The 6,982-nt window shown below is 43.2% G+C and overlaps 1 long non-coding RNA gene across 2 annotated transcripts; it reads left to right on the top strand.

Annotated features, from left to right (window-relative positions):
* The first annotated feature begins 221 nt into the window (after positions 1-221).
* Positions 222-6,716, top strand: LOC105602706 (uncharacterized). 2 transcript variants are annotated; one of them, XR_001021447.5, is made up of 3 exons: positions 222-484; positions 4,685-4,992; positions 6,430-6,716. It is a non-coding gene; the product is annotated as an uncharacterized LOC105602706 (long non-coding RNA). The 2 variants fall into 2 exon arrangements; XR_001021445.5 differs by having other exon boundaries at positions 6,120-6,716.
* Positions 6,717-6,982: the final 266 nt, after the last annotated feature.

Raw genomic sequence — 6,982 nt, 5'->3', positions numbered from 1 at the left:
CCAAAATATTTTCCCGCTGTCCCGCAGATTTTGGGGTCCTCACGGGCTGAACGTCTCGGGTTTGGAGATTTCGGCGCGAGGGTCGAGGGGCCGGACGGTGGCTCTCCCTCCCCGGCCCCCGGTCGGTGGTACAGCCTGCTCCGCCACCGTCACGTGGGCGCCCCTCTGTGACGTCGGCGTCTTCGCTGTAGCAAAGCTCGGCCTCTGGAATTCTGAGAACTAATTTGCTATTCGGTGACATAAGAGGGGGAGTGCGCTTTGCTTCCCCGGGGTCTGGGGCTCATTTCTCCTCTCTTCCCCATAAACTCAGCTCCTCCGAGCTCAAAACACAAAAGGAAGCGAGAGGTTCGAACCTTTGGGAAAAGTCTGTTATATATAGTAGGTTTCGGGGCGAGTAAGGGAAAAAAAAAAAAAAAAAACACCACAGCTCTTTCCAGCTAGAATATTAGGCACCACGAGAAAAATATTTGCCAAGCAGTTTTCGGTGGGTTCATTTGCTTTATTTTTATTTGGGACAGTTTGGGATTTTTTTTTTTTTCCTTGGTGTGGTGGTTTGGGATTTGGGGTGGTTGTATTATGATGGTTTGCGGATTTTTGCTTCTGATTTTTGCCTTTTGCAACTTTGTGATGTTACGTAAATCGTAGGATCCCGCATCGGTTGGATTTTGTTTTGTTTTACCCCTATGAAATGTCTCAAACGATTTAAGGAAGACGTGTTATTTTAATACTGATAGTGTTGAAAGAAGCTTGAGTTTTTTGTCATATGTAACAATTCCGACCCCCACTTTTTTCAGGGGGGCGGGGAAGGGTGTTCAATTTTCCTTTTTCCCTTGGACTTTTACTGAGAGGACGCTCTCCTGCGCTAGAAAGACATGTTCAAAGGATTTGTTTTGGTTTGTTTCTTTCCAGGACAGCAAGTGGTGGGTTTACTCTGTTATTGTTGACTCTTAGGAAAATTCTTGCTGCAAGAAACGTGTGTGTATGTGTATGTGTACGCGTACGCGTGTGTTCTACAAAATTCTGTGAGCCAAATACATGTTTGTGTTCTGCTTTTTCTTTAGGTCTTGGTTCCCCCCGCTCTCTCCCAGCTCGTTTCAAGGTCGTTGTTAAAAATCTCTCCTGTCTGTGTTTAAAGAGACCAGCCGGAGGGAATTCTAAAGGCCTGCGGTGCCAGTATCACAGATACTGCGTGGATTTAGAACAGACTGTGCTACAACTACAACGCGGTTCACGCAGCACAGTCCTCTTAGTTTTAGAGCTGAGTTAGGAGGAGGAGGAAAAGGGGGGAAATCTTTCTTTCTTCCTTCCTTTCTTTTTAAAGGCAAATGCAGTGCAGAATCATTTCACTGTGGGCCTTGGTTTGTTTATTCAGAACTGCCAGTTTCCCTATTTAAATGTTGGTTGGGGTTTTTTTCCCCTCCTACTCATCCCTGAATGAGGGAGACTCTTGTTTCTTTTATGTCTCTCTCTTAAAAGAGGGTGTGAGGGGAAAATAATATTTCAGATTCCTCAAGTATTAACCCAAAATGTTTGGACCAGAAGCAGCTTTCAAAGGTCAGGCTGTTCTGAGCCTTGGCTATGAAAGTCCTTCAGGCGGACTCATTAAATTACAGAGGAGTTCTTAAAGGTTCCACAAAATTTCTGCACATGTTAATTTCCAATAAAGATATCTCCCCAAATAATCTACCTCTCCAAATTTGGGTTTATAGTGGAGAAGTGAGCAGAGAGATTACTGGCTATTTCCTGGGATATTTGGGGATCTCTTTCCCAGAAGTCTCTAAGAAGTTCAGATCTGTTGCTGAAAATGTCAGTGCAGCCCCCCTTTTGAAAAGGCCGTGTTGGAGTTTTTAGAACCAGGAGAGATCGAAGGGGTCGATTGTTTTCCACAAGGGCTGGAGCTTAGGAAAAATGCCTAAAGTGTGTCTGTCCCTTTGAAATCTGAATATTTTAATACTTATTGACAGATGGATTACTGCAGCTTCTGCAGAAAAGCCTGTCTTTTGAAGGTTTTTTGAAAAATATACATAGGCCTAATCCCGTCACCCTTGTGGAAATGAACATTTTACCCCAGAAGACACACGTTATCATTAAGTGCAGATTCATTTTGCCAGAAGGCAGACTGTTTTTTAAATTGTCCCCTTGCTCCTGAGTTCGAAAGAGTTTTAAAGGAATCCCACCGGATTCTAAATGACACCCGATTTTGCTGAAGCGATCGTCTTTGTGTATTTCTATGGATGATAATTTTTGTATTTTTTATTAGTATGTTCTCAGGTGTATCTGTGTGGTTTGGAATGTGAATTGTGTGGTTCTCCCCTGCTACTGATTCTGCAGTGTGATAACTTTTGTGATGTGGGGTCCCTTTTCTTGTCAAAGTTGCCATCCAGCCTCAGTGGGTCCTCCCCACCACCACTTTAAACACACTGCTTGTCCCTCTCGCGTTCTCTTTGCCACTCCAATCTTAGCCCCATGGGGGCGCTGCAGAGCAAAGGGAAATCTGCTCTCTAGCAGTAGAACCAGCCAGAGTGGGGGCTGGGAGTGAATTTACCCTTCTAGTTCCTCAGCCCTCTAATTCTCTGCGAGAAGTCTGTAAAGGAAGACCCCACTAGGCCTGGTTTATAGCTAATTAATCCCGTCACCAGGGTCCTCAGACCGTTTCTGGGGCCAAGTGCCAGAGTCCCACATTTCTAATACTACCCCCCCCCGCCCCCCACCCCGTTAAGAAATTAACCAGGAGATGTTGAAAGAAAAAAAAATTATTGAAAATATTTTAAAAGTAAGGATTTGCATTTTTGTAGGTCCCCTTCTCGTTTCCAAATGAGTGGTGAGGAAAATTGTGCACCCACCTCTCAATCTCTTTTCAATTACTAGGAAAGTAACTTTATCAGATGTTTTATGCCCATTGAATTTCTTCCGTAATGTCCTGCCTTCTCTCATTTCTTGATTTCTCCCCATTAGTAACCAGTTGGCATCACTCTGTGAACCTCCCTCACCCCAGCAGTGATAAGATTAAAGGAAGGATTGACTTGAATATATTCAAATTCTTTCAAATCATCCATAAGAAGACCTGAAAAGAGATTTCATGTCTGGGGTCTTATGTGTGATTCTTGTGAACTTGGTGGGTTATGTATCAAACCAGTCCTATGATTTAATGGCTTCTGGCTATTAATACTCAAAGTAGAGGATCAAGTTAGCCTGTTTGCCTGGTGGTTTGGGCATGGTAATAGGTTCTTAATCACAGGTTCTGGATAAATATAAGCTTTGTTGCAAAATAAAATAGCTTGGTCTTAATATTACATCTGTTTAAGGAAAGGAACAGATTTTGCATCCAGTTCCCTCACAAATTTCCCCACAATCACAGTCACAGCTGTAAAGGAGCTATCCTTGGAGTAAACACTGTCTTGTCCTCTTTCTAAGGGGACTCCCAAGAGGAAGTTGGTTTCACCTGTCAGGGATTTCTGGCACCTTGGTAGATCTTGAAACTGTCACATAAGAGAATTATAGATTTTAGGACTGGAAGGAACTTTGCAGATCAATCAACTCCTCGAGGCTTCCTTCTTTCAAGAGGACAGGAGGGCCATCACTGGAGGCATTCGGGACCCCGAGACACAACTGAAAACAGGTCTTTGTGGTTCTATGGTCCTGTGTTAGAGAATCAGGAAGATCTGACTACCTGGGCTTTGAGGTGGGTGTCTCGTTTTCTGACAGAATTGAGGAAAGCGAGGCTGCTTTGGGCTCTGTGTGAATTGTAAACTGGTTCTCAGAACAAACTCCAAGTCACAATGAGTATTGAGTTTTGACAGTCATTTGGACTTGGTGGTGCCTGTCGCCTATACTGTGGTACTCAACAGCTACTTTTGATAGGTATGGGAGATTTTATGTGCCCATTCATTTTATTTCAAATCCTTCATTTAGAGCTGTTGTAAACAAGCCCCTTATATTTCCTTGGAGAGAGAGAAGCATTTTCTTGGTATGATTTAGAAAAATTGAGCAGAAAGTTTTGAGACTTTTTTTTTAAAAAGATGATTTCCAGTCACTACCTTCAGAAAAAGCAGTGTCAACGTTTAATTTTGATCCATATGCTGCCTGCTTTCAGCCTGTATTATTCTGAGACTTTTTTTTTCCTTTAGAAACCTTTTCAGCCTAGCTCAGAGTTTACCCCCAAAACACTGATTTTTTCCATACTCTTCTCACTAATTTAAAATGGAAATAAATATTGGGAGCTTAAAATAGAGAAGTGATTGGGGGTGCATAATCATTTGTTTATTGCATTCAATCACTGTTTTGAATAACATGGTTTTCACTTCCTTTGAAACCTTAGTATGAGGGAAAGCAACAGCTGGACCAGGAGGGGGTTGGAGGGAGGAAGGCACCGGAGTGTTTGTAAACTCAGGGTGGCTGGCCCACCCTGCCATTGGCTGCCGGCTGCAGCAGTACTTAGCTGTCTTTACTACCTAAGGCTAGAAGTGGAGAAACTTGATTTGCGTGTTGTGCCTGCCTTTTTTTTTTTTTTTTTTTCTTTCTTCTCCACACCGCCCTCTGCACACCTGACCATGCCAAAGCCTATTTGAAGCCGGCTTGATGGCAGGGAGAGCTGGAGAGCAGAAGAATGTGCAGAGGGGGAGGGAGGGAGTACTCGGTACTTTTCCATTCACATCTCCACAGTGGCTTTTCTTGTTTATTTCAGCCTCCACCCGCAGAACCCTTTGAGCTGCCTGAAATCCGAGTCATTAAACTGTTCCCTGAGGTCAGACCACAGATGCCCGATGCATGTTTCCTCCATGTCAACGTCTATGTAACACATGTACATACAGAGACACACGCAAAAAACTGTGTAACTCTGCGGGGGCACAGTGTGAGGTAGGAGAAGAAACAAAACAAAACTGGATTTGCTGCCAGAAGACCTTGGTTTCTAATTACAGTTCTGCCAGGAACTCCTTATCTGATGTGGAACAAAACCACTTGTCAGGACTCAGCCTCCTTAACTGTGTGAAGGTATAACCCCAGTGTCTGCAGAATGTCTATCAGTTCTAAATTTGATACCTTTATGTCTAAATATATATATATATATCTGTAACTTTAAGGTGGAGAGGGGAATGGAAAGAAGCTGAGTATATATGTGTCCCTGAGGTGGGAGAAAGAGTTAAAATGTAAACTTCTAAGTAAAGAAGGCAGTCCCAGAATCCTCACCCTATCAATTTTTAACCAATTGTAGACCAAAGTCTGAGATTATGCTGAATAGGTCCAAAAGCCAATTGAAGATTTCAAATGTTAAGAGCTGGAAGTGCCAGTTCTAAGACCTTGTACCTTTGATCTCCTGCATTCCTAATCAGATGTGACAGTTCCCAAGTGTCTTTTCTGCACCACAGTTCTGTCCCGCCCCACCACTTCTGTTTGTTTTTGGAATCAGTCCTAGTCAGTGACAGGAAGGAGTTGACACTTATAAACCATGCACACTCTAAGCCACTGGGTCCCATGTGGATGTAAAAAATATGTCATAATATTCATACAGAAGGAGAAGAAAAAAAAAAAAAAAACCTAGATAGAAATTCCTGGTAAGAAACTGAGAGGTAGCTCAGCCATCACTGCATTAAAAGTAATTATTTGAAGTCAGAGGAAATAACAGATGAGGAGTTTGACCTTACAAAAAAAAAAAAAAAGCCCTTCCTCTACCAAAACAAAGGCAATGATAGAGATCCTTTCTGCCAATATTTCCTATACTTCTATGATCTCCATTCTTTAAAAAGAAAGGTCTGACTGTCTTAAGCAAAAGGCCTTTAACGGACCTTGGAATCTTCAGGAAATAAAAGTAACTCCTATTTATTAACAGTGACCTCCCCACCACCACCATCCCTCCATTTAAACCTTCTGGAATATTGATGCCTGTTTACAAGGAGAGATGGAGCCAGTTCCATTCTCTCAATGAAAAACTATTGAGAGTTATAATAGGCTAGCACTGGGAAGTGAAAGTGAGTCACTCAGTGGTGTCTAGACTCTTTGCGACCCTATGGATTATATAGTCTGTGGAATTCTGCAGGCCAGAGTACTGGAGTGGGTAGCCTTTCCCTTCTCCAGGGGATCTTCCCAACCCAGGGATTGAGCCCAGGTCTCCTGCATTCCAGGCAGATTCTTCACCAGCTGAGCCACCAGGGAAGCCAAAGAATACTGGAATGCATAGCCTATCCCTTCTCCAGTGGACCTTCCCGACGCAGGAATTGAACCGGGGTCTCCTGCATTGCAGGTGGATTCTCTACCAGCTGAGCTACCAGGGAAGCCCTCTGTCCTCAGCAATTGTCTGATCCCACACAACTGATTTTGTATCATTGGAAACTGAGGCCCACACAGAAAGTATTTGCCACACACACTGGATCAGGCTGAGTCAGATCCAGAACTTTGATGTCCTAGTTCTAAATCCGCTGTGTTTTTCCATAGCTTATCATGAGAAGAGGATATGGGGTGGGCAGACCTGCCAAAGAGCCATTTTCTGTAGCCTTACGTTTTCTATGACCTTCAGAGAAGTCCCCACTTCTGGACTCCTGAGATGATCTCCACTGAGGCTCTACATCAGTCTTAACAGAACAGTGACAGTATGGAAAGGAGCAGACTGGCATTCCCAAGTTCTGCCTGCGGGTCCCAGTGTGGGACGCTGTAGAGGATTCCTCACAGTTTCCTATGGCACTGTGACTTATCACTGTTAATAAACCTATAATTATCCATGAGTAGTGCGATTGCCTTGTAATTGTGTGTACGTTGGTATTAAAAGTGTAAAACTTAATATATTTTTGGCCTAGAAACAATGATGCTACGATAGCCAAGAGCCCACCTGGTGCCAGTTCTTGATTTCTTGAACCAGCCTTGGATAAATGGCTGGTTCTAGGCTAGGACTGGGGCAAGAAGTATATATGAAATTAGAATGGAACATTATATAGCACTGTAAATAAGGAATTGCTGAAAAACAAAAACGGCATCCATAGAGTATTTCAAA

Source organism: Ovis aries, chromosome 1, assembly GCF_016772045.2.
Source record: "Ovis aries strain OAR_USU_Benz2616 breed Rambouillet chromosome 1, ARS-UI_Ramb_v3.0, whole genome shotgun sequence".
In the NCBI taxonomy this organism is placed as follows: Eukaryota; Metazoa; Chordata; class Mammalia; order Artiodactyla; family Bovidae; genus Ovis; species Ovis aries.
Note: the sequence above shows the minus strand (reverse complement) of the source record. Positions and strands in the feature narration are given on the sequence as shown.